Here is a 17,963-nt window from a genome sequence, read left to right as displayed (position 1 = left end):
TTAGCAATTGTTGGCATTTATTTTGTCAAGGGGCCAAAGAACTTTAGCCACACTCTCACAACTACTCAATTCTGCTATTATAACACTAGTAATCAATGAGCAAATCTTTGTTTCAATAAAAGTTTATTTACAAAACTGGTAGCAGGCTACATTTGGCATAAAGCCCATAGTTTGCCTTCTTGTTTGAATTAGGACAATGCAATAATAGTAATTACAATTAACTATGTGAGAAATAACAGGCATTTTAAAGTGGTATGTCCAATACCTCTATTTCATGGAATAAAAGGTGATATATGTATATGTGTGTTTATATACTAATCCTTAAATAGAGTATATCACTGAATATTAGCATTACAATAAATTTTAGGTTTCCCTTACTATCTACCCATATTTTCAGATTTTGTACAATAACTGCGTATTACTTCTTCTTGTAATCTCAGAAAATGTTATTTGTATATGAAATTTTGTACTGACATTAATGAGATGAGTTTACAAATTGAGGTGACCCATTCAATCACTGTTCCAAACTAAAAATCTAGCAAGTCTTCAAAAAGAATTAGAAAATTTTATTGACACTTTAATTCGGAATTGATGGTGCATAACCTTGAGATGCTCTCTGGGAGCTGTGCCTTTTGGGAAGTCTTCAGTTGTTGCGTGACTAATCAGCACTTACCAAGAGAAACAAGGTCAACTTTACAAAGACTCTCTTCCCAGCAAAGTAAGATATTGACTGTGAGCATTTCATAGGTATCTGTGCATGACATACTTCATCTCCCTTTCATTTGGTTTCAGTGGTTTTCTATTTCTGTTTTGTTTAATTTTAATTTTTATTAGTTTGTTTGTAATACACAGTCAATACTTTCATCATAGAAAGTGGGCACAGGTGCACAACACACTTCATTTCTTTCTGTATCCCCTACCCTTATGTCTCTTTGTCACTCATTCTTTATTCAACCCTTTTCCCATGCAAGCACAGATCTGATTTCTGCAGTTATGGATTAATTTGCATTCACTAGGAGTTTTCCTTCAATTTTAATTTTTGATTAGTACACATTTGCATCACATAATGGTCACATCTGTTGTGGGAGGTGGTACATGTATATAACACATCTTAATTCTTTTTCATCTGCCTTTTCTCCTTTCTCTGCTCCATCCCTCCATCTCTCGATCCCCTTCTCACTTGAAGATCTCCCAGCTTCTTATGATTAATCTTTTATTTTTCCTCTTTATTTCTACTTTGGGTTTTTGATATAAGAGAAATCATATGATATTTAAACTTGTGTGTTTGTTTTATTTCATTTAACATTATGGTCTCAAGCTGCATCCATTTTTCAACAAATGACTCGAATTTATCCTTCTTTATGGCAAAGTAGAACTCCATTGTGTGTAAATACCACATTTGCTTTATCCATTCATTTGTTGATGGGTGTTTAGGCTATTACCAAGATTTAGCTGTTATGAATTGTGCTGCTATAAACATGGGTATGCACGTGTCACTGTAGTATGATAACTATTACCTAGAAGGGGAATAACTGGGTCAAATGGAATTTCTATTTTTAGTGTTTTGAGCAATCTCTATACTGATTTCCTTAGTGGTTGTGCTAGTTTACATTGCCACCAACAATGTAGGAAGGTTCCTTTTTTCTCACAGCCTTGTCAGCATTTGTTGTTATTTGATTTCCTGATACAGCCATTCTTCCTGGAGTATGATGGAATCTCAGTGTTTTAATTTGCATTTTCTAATGGCTAGAGATGTTGAACATTTTTTCATGTATTTATTAGTCATTTGTACTTCTGAGAAGTGTCTACTTATTTAAGTTGCTTATTTTTGATTGGGTATTTTATTTGGGTTATCTAATTGTTTTTTTCCTTGTCTGTCCAGAAGCTTTTTTGTGTGTGCAGAAGCTTTTTAATTTAATATGATACCATTTGTTAATTCTTGGTACTATTTTTTGTACCATTGGTATTCTGATTGGAGAATCATTGCTTATGGCTATGTCTTCAAGAATTTAACTTATTTCATCTTTCAGCAGATTGTTTTAATATTTAGATTTTTTGATCTTTTTTAATTTTAGTTTAGTACCTGGTGAGTTATATGAGTCTAGATTCAATCTTATGGACGTGGATAGCTAATTTTCCCAACACTATTTATTAAAGAGGCTATCTTTGCTTCAGTGCACCTTTTGACCTCTTTGTCAGAGTTCAAGTAGTTGAATGTATTTGGTGTTATTTCTGCGTCCTCTATTCTGTTTCACTGATCCACGTCTGGTTTTACGCCAGTACCATGCTGTTTTTAATCACTGGAACTTTGTAATGTAACTTCAAATCTAAGATTGTGATGCCTCTTACTTTCCAGGACTGCATTTGCTATTCTGCCTCTCTTCTGGTTCTATATGAATTTTAGGATTGTTTTCTCTAGATCTGTGAGGAATGTTATTGGTATTTTGATTATGATTGCATTAAATCTAAGATTGCATTAAATCTATAAATCAGTGGATCTTTCAAAAAGGAGAAAGTGACCAAGAGATGGAGGGAGGGAGGAGGGCAAGGAAATGAAAAAAGGAATTAATATGTGTTATGTACATGTACTACCACCACACAAGAAATGTAAACATTATAGATGATAAAAATGTACAAAAAGAGAGAAAAGAATCAGAGAAGTATGACCGTTTTGATTATATTGGTTCTGCCTACCAAGAACAGGGAGTATCTTTCCTTTCCTTGATGCACTCTTCAATTGCCTTTCTTTTTTTTATTTTTAATTTATTTTTGGAACCAGGGATCAAACTCGGGTCCTTGAGCTTGCACAGCAGGCAGCGAAACCACTGAGCTGAATCCCCGGCCTGTTAAATTGCCTTTTTTAAACTACTGTAGTAGAAGTCTTTCACTTCTTTGGTTAGGTTAATTCTTAAGTATTTAATTTTTCTTGATGTTATTGTGAGTGGTATTGTTTCCTAATTTCTCTCTCAGTGAGTTCATTATTGGCATACAGGAGCACTAGAGATTTGGGGCATTGATTTTGTGTTCTGCTACATTGCTAAATTTGGTTATTAAATCTAGGAGTCTTTTGGTGGATCCACTAGAAGTTTGATATGTATTATTTTATATCTGGATTTTAAAATTCAAAATAATTATTTAAAAATTCATCCATATGTTTGAATTTATCAATAGTTAATTCCTTTTTATTTGTCAGTAGTATTTCACTGTGTGGGTATAACATGGTATGTTTACCCATTCATCTCTTAATAGATATTTGGGTTCTTTTCCATTTGCAACTATTAGCACTAAAGTTGCTATAAAAATACACACATAAATCTGTATATTTTTATCTTTTTTAAGACAAATATCTAGGAGTGGAATGCTGGGCTATATAATAGATAAATACTTAAATTTTTAAGAAATGGACACTGTTTTATAAAGTGTTTTATTATCTTCTGTCTTTTATGTAAGTTTCATGGTTTGTTTTATAATCTAATATGTAATCAAAATTTAAAAAATATATTTGATATATTTGAGATATAATCTTTACTTTTTCTATTGCCACTAGATTGAGATCATTTTTATTTTAGTCTTTTCAATCTTTCAAATCTTATTAATATATCAGTAAGTGAAAATTATTTATATTCCTAGCTATTTTTGATCTATAAATTTTCAGACCATTTTTTCATTAAATATAATTTTAAAATCTTTACGGATTAATCTTGAGATAATATCTATCTTCTTGAGGTATAATGATGAACTAAGCCATTTATCAGCATACAATCTTTATTTCTATAATATTTTTCTCTTAGAGCCTTTTTTGAGTGACAGCAATACAGCTTTGCCAGCTTTGGTTTGGTTAATACTTGGCTAATCTATTTTTTCCCCAGATTTTGTTCATTCAGTGTTTCTGTATTCTTATGCATGAAGCGTGTCTCTTACAGGCAATATAGAGTTAGCTCTTTCTTCTTAAAATATAATCTGATAAACTCTGTCTTTAAAATGATGAATTACAAATGTTTACTACTGTGGATACTAATATGTATTTACTTGTGTCTTCCATGCTTTTCTTGCTTTCTAATTATATGGCTTTATTGGATAAATATGTTTATCTAATTTCATTTACTCCTCTCCATTTGATTGGAATATATAGTCTGTATTTTATATTTTCATTGTTATTATAAAATTTTTATCATGCATATTTTCTTTAAAATCTGAATAAGCTTAAACTATATGTCATCCTTCTAAATAATAAAATATCTGTAGAACATTTTGATATTCTTTTTCCTACTCACATTCTATTTCATTCTTTTTCTCTCTGTTTTTAGCTACACAAATTAAACTTTAAGGCTGCCTTTCCCCCCTAGACTGACAGCATGATTACAATTAATATGCTTATCATTCTTTATTATATCTCTGATGTTCTCCTTGACTTATGTTTCTATTTATGATCATGTAGAAAATCTCTTATATGCTCTTTCTATGGTAAACACCCACAGTTTTTAAATATATGGAGGTCTTTATTTCACTTTCATTCTTAAAATATGGCTGTATCAGACATCTAATTCTAAATTGACCCTACTATCATTTGGCTTGCTGAGATGCTATGAAGGAATTTACACTCAATGTAATTTTAATTTCTTCATAGGTGATTTGTCCATTTCCCCTACCATTAAGATTCTTTAAAGTTTAATAATTTCACTATGACGTTTCCAGCGAAGGGTTTTTATTGCTATTGTCTTTTTCTTGCTTAGTGTATCTTATGTTTTCTAGATCTACAGATTCTTTTGTCATATCTTTTAATCTTTGAAACTGCAGGTCCCATTATCACTTTAAATGTTGTATTTCCTCTATTCTCTAATCTTTCATTTTGGTACTTTTACTAGATGTACTTTAGAATTTCTCATTCTATCCTCCATATTTCAATGTCTCTTCTTATTTGTTCTTCTTTACATTTCTATATTGCATTCTAGATAATATATATATCAGTTCATTAATTTTCTCTTCAATTAAGTCTAAAATACTATTAAATCAATAGGCATACATTTTAAAATTATACTTTTATTTTTAAAACCACTATTTTCCTCAAATTACATATTTATTCCCTAATTATTTTTCTTTGTTGACCAGGTAATTAATGTATTTTTTATTTCTTTAAGCATGAAATATTTAGTCTTCTATATTTTTCACCTGACTGTCTCAAATGATAGTTCGTGATCATTTAAATATGGCTGACTAATTCTGTCATGGTGGCTTATATTTTGTGTATTTCATGATATTTATCTATTATTCTTCTATCTAAATCAATGGGAGTGATAAATTTCTAAGTTAGACATCAGAAAACTTTTTTTAGAGAGAATTTATTCCTGTTCAAAAAGAGAAGCATGTCCAATTAATATGAAGTCCCAGAACACATTAATACACTTTGCAAATGCCCCAAACATAAGTATGCAGATAGCAGAAATGCTGTGAACAACCATCTGGGGTGACTCTGCCCTTCCTGGCTGCCCATCCTGTGGTGCTGACCTAAGGACCACTCTTCAGTACTCCAGTTTCAGCTTATATCATCTGCTTTGCTTTCATTGTTTCATATTCAACAAATACAATATCCATGAGATAGATATGGAGACTACTTTGTTCTACGACCACTACTATGCAAGAGTGCCTGTGCACCTTAAGAGCTTTTGCTTATGATACTGGAAACAAAAGTTGAGTATCACTTTTTAAAGCTAAACTTCAAGAAAAGAATGTAATAAAAATGTTTAAATAAAATTAAATAGAAACCCAAAAAATTAGCGTGGGTTTTTTGGAAATAAGAATTAGAATCATTATTTGAAAATTTTGTTTTAAATTTATATATGTATATGTTTGTATGGGTATTGTAATTTCTAATATATATTTGTGACTACAAAAGAATTTGAAATTTACTGTCTTAGCTCATTCTTTGCCCTTCCTCCGTTTTGTCTAGTTAACTCCTTCTCGATTTTTTTTTTTTTTTTGCTACCAGTGATAGAATTTGGGACCTTGCACTTGCAAGGCAGATGGTGGAACCACTGAGCTAAATCCCCAGACTTCCTTCTCACCTTTTAAATATCAGCTCAAATGTCACTTCCTAAGGAAAGCCTTCTTTGTCATATCAATATAGATTTGATTCTATTGTTAAGCGCTTTCAAGATTCACTTTCCTTCATTTCCAAACCTTTATTTCAGTTTGTAAATGAAATTTCACTGTGATATTTGATTAACATTTGTCTTTCCCAGCAGACTATGAATGCCATGAAAATAGACCATCCATAACTGTGTTCATCATGTATCCCCTGTATCTAATTCAATGCTTGAAATATAATAAGGACTTCATAAGTAAGTTTCACTAAATGAATTTGTGTTCCCATGAAGTCGTTCCTTATGATCACATTTTAATGGTACCAGGAATGATGGCACATCCTGCTAGATACACTGTGCACAATGAAGGCACTCTTAATGTCCAAAACATCTAGGAATTAACTCTTTAAACCACAAGAGTACATTTCTAGTGTCAAGAGAACTGGGATGATGATTGAATGCAGATGAATTAAAAGTGCTTCTCCATTTTAAACAGTCAGCAGCTCAAAGTAAACACTGAGAATTCTTTTAACAATCATCTGCTCTTTAGCTATCCTGACTTTGTGAGTGCCATGTCCACTACACAGTAGAAATGTGAACTAGAATCTTTTCAAAAGTTTTCTCTCTTTCAAGAGAAAAGTAACTAGCACAGAAATTTGGTACCAGAAGTGGGATTCCAACCCAGGTGGCTTTTCTTCTGAGCTCTGACCAGAATCTCTCATAGAGAACAGCCTAAGGCATTGCAGCTCTATGTCTTCAGCCAACATTTTTGAATCTTTCTTAATTCTTCCCATTCACACAAGCCAGTTCCAAAGGCTCTTGAGCTACATGGCCAGGTAATGTCATAGCAATGACCCCACTTCTCTGGTACTAAATTCTTATTTAGTTAGTTACTTTTCTCTTGTTTCTGAGACAAATACCAGACACCCAAAGTTAGAGGGAAAGAGGTTTATTTGGTTTACAGCTCATAGAGGTTTCAGTCCATAATTGGCTGGCTCCAAGGCAAGGTGGATGGGAGACAATTATCACAGAGGAGAAACAACATGGCATGCACAAGGTAGCAAAGGTAACAAGAGACTCTCACTGAGTCTTTCTGCCTCTTTTATCCCATCCAGACTACTGGGATTAGATTGGTGCTAAACCACTCACTCACTCACTCACGTGTAGTGGTTTAGTAATCACACACCCTTAACCCCAGCATCATACATTCCAGATTCAGCTACCTCTGACTGAATGAGGCTTTGGGGGGGACATCCAGACCCAAACCATAACACGTATTAACTACACAACTTTTTAGCAATAACAGTGTAATTGTGAAAACTATGAAGGCTACAAGCAATATTGGTCAAAGAAGGGTGAGGACATGTTTCAGAAAGTGGTTTGACTAATTATCAAATTATTGGTAATAAATATAACTCTTTCTCCCTCATCTTTCATTCTTGATATATTCTTGACCCTGAATCTGATAATGTAATAAATTTTGGAGTTTTGCTATCATGTTGAATAGGGAAAAATGCGCTAATGACAGCTAATCAGATTATCTTTGATTATTTCTTGTTTTTGACTATAGTTTTAAAGAACAGAGATATTATCAAGCTTCCATTCCCTCTGTAGAGTGGGCTTCCATCCTTTAAGAATATAGACACCCTGGGTGTAACCCCTCTCAGTCTGATGAGCAGTTCACATGTGGAGTTGTCCTGTCTGTGCATATTTATTGTCTTCTGCTTGCCTTATTAAGGCCTCTCTACCACTGTTTAATTTCTGTAATATATAGTGCAGCAGAGGCCTTGGGAGGGTTGTATCCTATGACCTTAGAAATGTTTAATTTGATTCAGAGCAAAAAAGCTACAAAGGTGGTAGCCAAAGAAAGCACAGATCATGTTTTAGGGGAGGTGGTATGTGATCAGAATGCAAGGTTGGTCATTTATTTTTTAATACATTTTTATTAGTGTCTATTAATCTTACAAAATATTGAGTTCAGTGTGGTATTTTCATACATGTATATAATATATTTTTATCATATTTAGTTATCCCACTTAATAAAATTTTATATAATATAGAAATCATAACATTTCCTAGATATTTCTTATATTTTTAATGTTAAAGTATTTCCTAAGTACATTGCTGGAATTAAAAATATTTAAATGTTATTTGACTATCTTTAAAAGTGAGAATGAATCCTTCCTTTGAGTATGGATATGTATCAATGGTGTGTGATATCTAGTTTTACTTTTTTTAAGTAGAGCCAGAATACCAAAATTCTTGCAGAGTCATTTGAATACAGAATCCTATATTTTTAATAAAATTTACCTTTAATTGTTTAGAATTTTTTTTTGTTCATGCCTGATTTGGCCATAATTTCTTATAGTGCCTTACTTATATGTAGTTTGTATGATGCATTGTATCTACTTTTCATAGAAATACTCTCTTGAGCTCACATTTACCAGTGTAAACAACATTATATTATATAACCACAGTGAGTGTACATCTGACACAAGTTTGGAGCATTTATACTGAGGAATCTTGGTTTACATGTAAGTAAACTAATGAGGTTAGAAAAATATGGACATGCAGGAGGTTAGATTCTAACCTTCAGCATGTGTGGACATCAGTGTGCTCTGCAGAAAGGATGGGGTGAGTCAGTTAGGAAAATGTACAGGACCTGAAGACAGTGTAATACAGAATTTCCTTGAAAGAGAAGTCTGCTCAAGTCAGGGGAGAAGTGCCTACAAGAGAACAGGACCTACACAGGGGGAATGGCACCTACACAGTCAACTTTTCCTGGGCCCAAATTCATTATAAATTTGTGAAGTGTTTATCTGAGTTCAAGCTTCTATAACAAAGTGCCTTAGACTGGATGGCTTAGGAACAATAAAAACATCTTTTCACATTCCGACCTGAAAGTCTGAGATCAGGGTGCCAGCGTCTTTCGGTTCTGGTGAGGGGAGGACCCTTCTCTGGTTTGCAAACTGGACATCTTCCCTGTCCTTTGATGATAAAAAGAAGGTAACAGAGCTCTCTGAGTCTTCTTTTACTAAGAGCACTAATCCCACTTAGGAGAGCTCTGAGATCCTTTTGATCACAGTCTGTAAGTCAGAAGGAGTTCTCCCCAGAGATCTGTCATAGTAGCCCTACTTTTCCTTTTTCTGCTCAGCCTCACTGCACAGATAACATGCACAATAACAAATTTCTGAGGCCAAAAAGCCTGCACATACTGTATCATTCCCAGTTAGACTCTCCAGCATTCATAAAGATCAATGGCCACAGAGAGGTGCTCGATGGAAGACCCAGGGCAGACACTTCCCTGGCTACCGTCCAGTCTATCCATTGTTTTGTACTTACAAACATCTCTTGGGAATGTGCTTAGCACCCTTGCGAGCTGATCAACTTTTGAAAAAAACCCAGAATTTCATTTCCAAAAAAAAGCTGAATTGGGAAGAAGTAGAAAGACATGCAATAGGTAAGCAAAGCCCAGCTCTCTGCGCTCAACCAATCTTTCATGGAGGCAAACCTGCCTCTCTAGTGACCAGGGTAGCTCCCTGTCCTTGCAGTATTTACCCTCAAAACAGTTGTAGCTGCTTGACCAGCTGCATGTAGCTTGATATCAAACAGCGGATCAATTTCTAGATCCTTAGATCATGAAAAACATCAGCCCCCTTCATTGTTGGGTTGTCTGATCTTATATCTCTTGGGTCTCTACTTTTCCTGTGAGTCAACAATGTCTCGAGTTTTCCATGCTTAGTCTTGATTTTTTTTTTCTCATGTATCCTTGAGCCTCAGCATCCCTGATATAACTTGTTTCTGACTGGTAACTTGTTACTGACTGGTATCTTGGTATTTCATTGATGTACTAGGTGCTCCAGAAGACAACCATGTCTTGGTGAACGTGGACACTCTCCTACTGGCTACCTGCCAATGGCCAGTTGCATCTAAGTCCTATAGCTCCCACTTCCCCTCTTTTCACATATCTCACTACTTGCATATAGTGTGCTAACAAAACTCCCTGAGTTAACTTTTCATGTTTTGGTCCCTTATATGTCAATCTGCCCACTGTCACCCTAACTGTACTGTGGGAAAAAAAGAAATCAGTATTGAATTTTCAGATGTAATCCTTCAGCTCAATTCCATACCCATAACTTCAACAAAGAGGAGCCCCTCGCAAATTCAGCAATCCTAACTTATATCCTCCATTTTTATGGGCAAATATTTTACATAAACATATTTTATTACACCCATTTAGTAATATTTTTGCCATATTTAAATTATAAGCTCCTTAAAAGCAAGCATGTCCTTAAGGAAAGTATTTACTCAGAGAGGGACACTGAATTAAATTTAATCTGCTAAGAGACTGACTTCTGTGCCTGTATTTTATATGCTAATTTCTCAGCTCATTTCAGTTCATTTCTTTCACAAATATTTACTGAAACTGTACTGCTAGATAATCTTCCAAGAGTTACTCTACCCAAGTAAATAGAACAGGTTCTTCCATAGATATTATAGTGCAGTGGGGAGCTGGACAACAACTAAATATAAATATATAAATGTCATGTGGGAAAAGGTACTATAAAGAAAAAAGTGAGGGAGATGAACAGAGAGAGGAAAGGTCAGAATGGTATTTCTATGAAGTAACACTTGTACATTTTGCCTCTTTTGATGAGTAAGATTCCAGCCACCTCCATGTAGTTTTTGCATGTAGTTTTATTTCATTTTATATGGGTGCACAAAAACTTGTTAGGCCCTTAACAAGCAATATTTGCAAATGGTAAGAAAAAGTATATTAGACTATTAAAAAATCACCTGCTTTTATTTTTCCCCTTAACATATTAAATATGGGAAAAATAAAACAAAATAAATGGATTTCATTAAAGGTAGTATATGTGTAAATTCGTTTTCTTTCTAACTGCCTTTAACACTGGAGCCCTTTACCAGATGTGATCATCGGTTACCCTCTTTTCTTTCAGCAGCAGACTAGATGACATTAGCAAACTATCTACTCACCATTTCCCCCTAAACAAACTCCACTGCCCTGAGGCTTAACCGGTTCTCATCTCCGAAAACCTTCGGTGACAACCTCCAGGAGAAGAAGCAGGGAAGGAAGCGGGCGACTCCTGGAGGGGCAGCCTGTGCTAACCTGGAGCAGGCACTAGGACCGCCCAGACGCCGCAGCAGCCACGCTTCAGCGCCAGGCAGAGGGACTGAGCCGTTGGTGCTGTTACACAAGAGAGCGGCAGACAGCGGCCCCGCCACTCCCCCGCTGGTGGATTAGAAGGTATTTACTTGCTTTTATCACTCAGGTTTTGTGGGGTCAATGTGCCACTAGGGTTTCATTTATTGGAGGCCCTACAATACTGTCCAGCACTCACTGGGTTACTCTGTTATTTTATGTTAATTTCCACAGCTGATCGAAGCAACAGTGCCATAAAGCAATGGGCTAGATGCTTCCAGAGGCTGCAATCCGGCATTTGGAGGTGCAGGTACTTGGGTCATAATCTCTATTGCGCCGGTTGGGTCAAGTGTGTCCCTTGACCTTCTACCTCTCTGCAAGAGCCACTGTGAGGTGCCATCTGCCTATTTCATTCATGAAGGAGGAACAACTAGAAGGTGACAGAAACTGCTAATTATGGGCCTGGAACTCCACTTTGGAGTGGCTGCATTCCCTCTCCTAGCCTGTGGGTTTGCAGGAGCAGCTGGGTTTGCAGAGTTTGGGTGGGAAAAATTTTGCTCAGGGCTGCAGACAGCTTGCTTGGTTTCTGCTTTCTGTTTGCAAAGCTCAAAAACAGTCCTTTCTAATCATTGCTGTGCTACAATGTAGGAGTCTTTTAATGCTTTCTTTATTTCTGCAGTTCAAATACTCTTCTCATAAATGTGCCCTGTCAGAAAGCTGTTAAGCCATTCTGTGCCTCCCAGAGTAAAGCCACTGGAGAGAAAGCTCTTTTGCTTTCTCTTGACCCCACCTTACTGAATACTACCATTAGCAGACTGCAGACCAACTGCACATATTTAAAACCAGCAATCTAAGATTCCATTCTGTGTTTGACAATACTTGCGCCTGTGGTTATGGATAAGGGAATAGTTGGTGTTAGAAAACCTAAATGAGTATGATTTTATGAAGAAAAGTGGAAATTTAAAAAAATGTTTTACAAATCAATTGCAGAGGGATTTGTCAGGGCCTTGGAGGCAATTTTAGGTATTGAAAGCTTTTTGAAAACTTTACGGCCCTGTCAAATTGTTCGATGTGATTATTACCTCATTAATTATATTTATGTATCTCATCCTAAGTGTAATAGGTAAGTATATTCATAGAGGAATAAAATGTTATGTCCTATTAATGGTTAATTCATGGGAAATTTTAAGATAAACAGTGCCATAAAATATATCAGGAAGGAAAATAAATAAGACACAATCCAAGATATTATCAATATTGGAACATGACTTGAATGAAAGCATTTATTAAAGAACTTTTACAGTACGTTTAATAGTTCAAAAATTTATATATTTAAGTAGCCTGTATTTGATATATTGAAATATTTTAAATGAGATTTCAAAATATTTAAGAATCAAACTTTTGAAAATATAGCTATAGTTCTCCTAAAATTATTTATGTGATTGGAGAAAGAGGGACAGGTTGTGGGGGAGTGAGGGAGAAAAGGACATTTTCATTTTATTGTTCTATACTTTTTATGTTTTGAATATTCTGCTCTAACATTTACTATATAATATGCTACCTATACTGTTTTAAATTGGTCTAAAATTACAAATGGTTGTAATCATTAACTTCCTGGATCTTTAAGATGCAAATGGCAATATATTAAAAAAACCCAACATGTTAATATTGGTATATAAAATTCTTTAGTCAGGGAAAATCTCTTCTGATGATAATGCCTAGATTCTGGAGAAAGTTGAAGAAATCAAATTGGATATAGTAATTAACTTTCATCATTTTCTAAAGCAAAAATAATTTGAAACTTATTTTTGGTGTTGGTATAACTGTATACTATATAAGTTTGTAATTTTTGTATGAATAAAGTTTCCCCCTTCTCTCTTTTAAATTTTTTCTATATTCTAAGTCAGAGAAGATGACTTAATTCTCAAAATTAAAACTTTATAGTTTTGAAAAATTTACCCAACATGTAATGATTTACAACCTTAAACTTCAGTTTTATGCTTTATAAATTTTATACTTACCATTACATGTATTTTATCATAAATAACTGTGAGACAGCTTCCTTGTATGTTAAAGCTAAAGAGTCACTGGATTCAATGATGATATGAAAAAATACCCCAAGAACATAGATGTTCTTCAGAATTTGACGCTCTTCTCAGAATATGAACTTGATCCCAAATTTCAGTTCTAAAATGAAGCCCAGTGGACAGACCTAGTAACTGAAGACAACAGTTGCAAAGCTTACCCCAAGTCTGGAATTGCTGGCAAACAAGTGGGGCTGACTGAAGCTAAAGAGTAAAATACAAAGGTTAAAACTAATTTGTGAAAGTGTGAAAGCAGTGATTATCTGGTGATTGTGATGACTAGGAATAATCCCCTGAGACCTTGGAAAGATTTGCTGTCTGAGATTTGGGGGGATTTCAATATTATCTAGGTTCACTGGAGAATGGCAAGGTAGACATTTCTAAAAGATGAATTTTAACACATATTTTTATTTAAAGGAAATTCAGCAAATAATAATTTTTTTCCATCAAGTTCACTGTTACCAATGATTTTTTCCCCAAAAAGACAGAATATTTTCCCCAACAGGAATTCTCTTATAGGTAGGTACTTAGACATCTTTGAAAGACGGCTTTACACTACGAAACCACCTATAGCAAAGGGAGACTGGAAGCATCAGGTAAATTGTTCTGCCATTGTGGTTTACTTTTATTTCTGTCCTCTAAGCATATATGATTTGAATAGAATTGATCTTCTCATAGAAGCTACAGAAAAATGCAGTAAGCTAGCCAGGGCCACCTCCCAGTGGTAAGCCGGGGGGAGACACTTAGTGGTTGTTGAGTGCATAAGGAAATAAATGTAAAGAAATGACAAATTGTCCTGGATGTTGTGTCTTGAAAGATAATTACAACCCAACCATAAAATTTTAAGAAGTTGTTGGTCACATACATTAGCCACAATAAGCAGGAATTTCATAAAACTTGAGTTTTTCTTTTGAAATTCCATTATGACTTCCCCTTGTTAAATATAGTGTTTAAAGGGGAAGAAAATCAGAAAATATTAGTGGCATGCCCAGTCCATTCATTTATTACATATTTTGTTGCAGTTTAGCAAAAGAAGAAATTTATTACACATATAGCTTTGGGAATACATTTTTCTTTAAAAGGTCTTCCCATTTCCATAATTAAGTATTATTCATAAAAAGGTTGCAGGTATAGCAAAATAGATTTAAATATATGCATCTTCTTTGAGTATAAAAGACCAATTAACAGTATGAAATGAATGTCATGCATTTGTTGATAAGCAGGTTTATGCAAAATTTGTTTTAACTTAGCCTTCTTGGTTCAAATAACTATATCTGATATGGATATGGGATGCCATGATATGCTCTTATTCCATTCTTTTTAAATCATTAATAAGGAGGAAGCTAAACAAAAACTCTAAGTAAACTTGTTCATAAGTATCAATCATGATTCCATAGATGTTTAAGTGCAAATGAGCTTTGCTATTCCTCAGAATGTAATGAGGTCATTGTAGTTTTACTTTGGAATTAGTGTAAAAATTTATGGATGCAGAATGTAATATATTTGAGTTATCTTTCTTTAACAGATATTTGTTGAGCCTTCATTACATCCCAGCTATGAGAATAAGAACAATAAACAAGATATGTACCAGTTTGTACACTGTCCATTCTTTTGTGGAATATTAGCAATAAGCAGAAAACTAAATAGGATTAACCAAATACATTTTAAAATTATTTCATCCTATACATTATTACAAATTAAACAAACCAGAAAATATCCTACTAGTGCTAACTTGAAAATTAAGAGAATTCTCCAGTAAAGAATGGTAGTATGTTACAATAGAAAGAGTGCGTGTTATATGTGGTGATGCACAGCTGTAATCCCAGCTGGGAGGCTAAGTCTGAAGGGTCACAGGCTCAAGCCCACCTTATGCCACCCCCAAAAGTACTGGGGCTATCACTCAGTGTGCGAAGGCCCTAGGTTCAATCCTGAGTAAAATTTTAAAAAACCAGAAAGCAGATTTACAAGTCCTACCTATTATAATTTTATACCTTGAAGTCTCAGGCAATTTACTCTTGCAGCCACCGTAGTGAAATTTTACAGACTTTGATGAGAGAAAAATGAGAACATAAATTGACTACCCGTGACTATGACTATACAGTGCCTGGGCAAATTAAATTTCCGTTATGACTTACAAAGTGTCAAAATTTTATGAATTCACTTCTTTGACTGCCTGGTCCAATAAACAAGAACTTGAGTATCTCTCTTGTGCCTCTTTCTTTAAATTATTTTGGTGATCCCATCATAGGTTTGAGGGAGAAAATATAATTCCCACACCGACAGCAGAAAGATAGAACATTGTTCTCAAGTCTTCAAAATACGAAGTCTCCATTGGGAGTTTTGGTAGATGCAGACGTGGTTGATTTTGTTTCTCCTCTGAACCACCAACCCAGAAGTTGATAGTTAATTGTGGGGCTCTTCCTCCAGAGAATGCTATACTGAGGCGAATATGCCCAGCAGATTAGACACACATTCCATAGTAGGACTGTGCTTTGCTGGCTCTGCCCATCACACAACTTGAGAACGCAGTTGAGAGAAACATGTGACTTCATAGTGCACAGAAAAATTCAAGTTCAAATTGATGCAGCAAGTTCATTGATGAAGAAAGCAGTTCATAGATAATTGGAGCAACTCACATCTAACACTCTTGGGATTTTGTCATCTTGTCATCATGCAGCCATAAAATACATACCTGCACACAACCACATGCATCCTCCTAATCAACTGCTATAGTTTATTTTTTTAGTGGAAAATGCTATAGGATGACTTTTAACTGTTTTGCCTCTATTGCTCTTAACAATACTACTATGTATAGGGGCAACAACTGTTTAACAGTGTTTTTCTGTCTAGTCATTTTATAGGAAAACATTAATCTTGGATGCTATCAGCTAGATATGGTTGAAGCTACTTTAATATACAAAATTCAAAATAGAAAACTAAATTTTTCTTTTTATTTGCAAAAGGCTAGTATAGTAAAGAAGAATGGTTAGAGGGGGCAGTCCTTGATGGGTCTGCACTTAATTTGGCCAACTTCTTGATCTTGTAGAAGATAATAAAACACACCAGAGTGGCAGCCACAAACAAATTAGTGAATAAAAAGTAAAATGTATCCTTGTTCAGGACCACAAAAGAGCAAAAGCATTTGCTGAGGGGGAAAAAATCTCAACCTCGATATCCATCACTTACAACTTCTTATCTCTCTGGCCTCTAGTCTGAACTTCCTTACGTGAAAAATAAGAAGAATATCTTATAGGGATGCCAAATGATAAAGCAATATAATATATATAAACACTTAAAATATAGTAGGTGTCCAAAATGTTTCCGTTTTTTCTTCCTTCTGTCATAGGCAGTGTTTAATCTTTGAGTGAATGTCTATATTTTAAAGAAAGTATACTAAATTTTCAAGTTTCCAGAAGGTAGTTAGCTAAATAACTTTCGCTACATCTTACAGCATTGAAATTGCACACAAAAATACAACATTGCATTTTTTAGGTGCTTATGTGCTCTCAAAAATATAATTTTTTGTCTATGCAATGTGTTTATAAGACATTAGCTTATAGGAAATTTAAATAACTCCTTTAAATGTAATTTATGGAAATAAAGTCAACTTTCTGCATACTCAAGAGATGCAAAAGGGCTCCAGTACTGAAAATTCTTGACATCATAGGTAGGAGGCCACAAGGGTCCTGAAAATTATTGGGAAAATGATTTCAAATCATTTCATTTTACATAGAACAGCCTCTATTTTCATAAGCAAGGTCCAACATGTTGGAAATTGACCATTTTTTATGTTAAGTGGAATAATAATTCAGGTTATAAATACTCTAAGCTCACTCTTTCCTCAAGTAACTCAATACCCTACTGGTATTTTAAATTAAAACTCAAATATCAAGAAGCTTAATTTTCCAAAGTATCACAGAGAGTCTTCCTATTTAAATTATGATGCTTCTGTCATTCAACAGATGACAGCAACATTAAGAAATGATGGTTCATTCAACCAAACTTTTAATACATCTCACCGAAATATCATATCATTGCCTTTTCTCAGATTTGCATGAAAATTTATGTTTCCCAGCAGGACTTTTCACACAGCCTGAAATTGAAATCTAGCCAGTTACTCAGTTACTATTGAATGTATGTATCATACTAACTACACTGTGGTTCTTGTTTTTCACATATACACAGCAAAGTTTCTTTGCAGACTGATTCACACACACACACACACACACACACACACACACAATGGCCTCTGTTAGGAATCTATTTATTTATTTAAAATTTTTATTGTATAAAAGATTAAAAGTAAATACACAGAGGTAATTTACCCATATATTGAAGGACATATAGATTCAATTCAACTATAAGAATACTTGAGAAATATTGCTGTAAGTTTTTGTAAAATATTCAAACTCTTCTACCTTCAAATTATGAATTAGCATTATTCATTTTACAGAAATTTTCTGTAGAAATTTTTACAGAAATACTCACTAAACAAAGTAAGAATGGTTTCCCTGTTCAACCTTTTCCTCACCAGTTTTAAAATACATATGTTTAGCATAGAATCTCCAGTCTGCTATTGGGTTTTCTCTACTGACAAGTACACAACAGAATAAAGAATAGCTAAAACTCCACGTT

At 34.3% G+C, this 17,963-nt stretch overlaps 1 protein-coding gene and 1 long non-coding RNA gene across 3 annotated transcripts in view; one reads left to right on the top strand and one right to left on the bottom strand.

The window, feature by feature from the left end:
* The window catches only part of LOC147830071 (uncharacterized), a 31,385-nt gene extending 20,194 nt beyond the window's left edge, over positions 1 to 11,191 (bottom strand). The window contains exon 1 of the long non-coding RNA XR_015443455.1: positions 11,079 to 11,191. This is a non-coding gene — a long non-coding RNA (uncharacterized LOC147830071). The remainder of the gene's footprint in view (positions 1 to 11,078) is intronic.
* Positions 11,192 to 11,297: 106 nt separating this feature from the next.
* Positions 11,298 to 17,963, top strand: part of Rab27b (RAB27B, member RAS oncogene family) — a 190,351-nt gene continuing 183,685 nt past the window's right edge. Inside the window, exons 1-2 of one of the 2 annotated variants that reach the window (XM_004858368.3) lie at positions 11,298 to 11,349; positions 11,479 to 11,554. The gene's annotated coding sequence lies outside the window, so the exon portion shown is untranslated. The other variant, XM_087192395.1, reaches the window with a different exon arrangement.

Source organism: Heterocephalus glaber, unplaced genomic scaffold (assembly GCF_053883595.1).
Source record: "Heterocephalus glaber isolate CG9 unplaced genomic scaffold, H.glaber_assembly_v1.0 deba00000331, whole genome shotgun sequence".
Lineage (NCBI taxonomy): Eukaryota > Metazoa > Chordata > Mammalia > Rodentia > Bathyergidae > Heterocephalus > Heterocephalus glaber.
The sequence above is the reverse complement of the archived record's forward strand: the minus strand, read 5'-3'. Positions and strand labels throughout refer to the sequence as shown.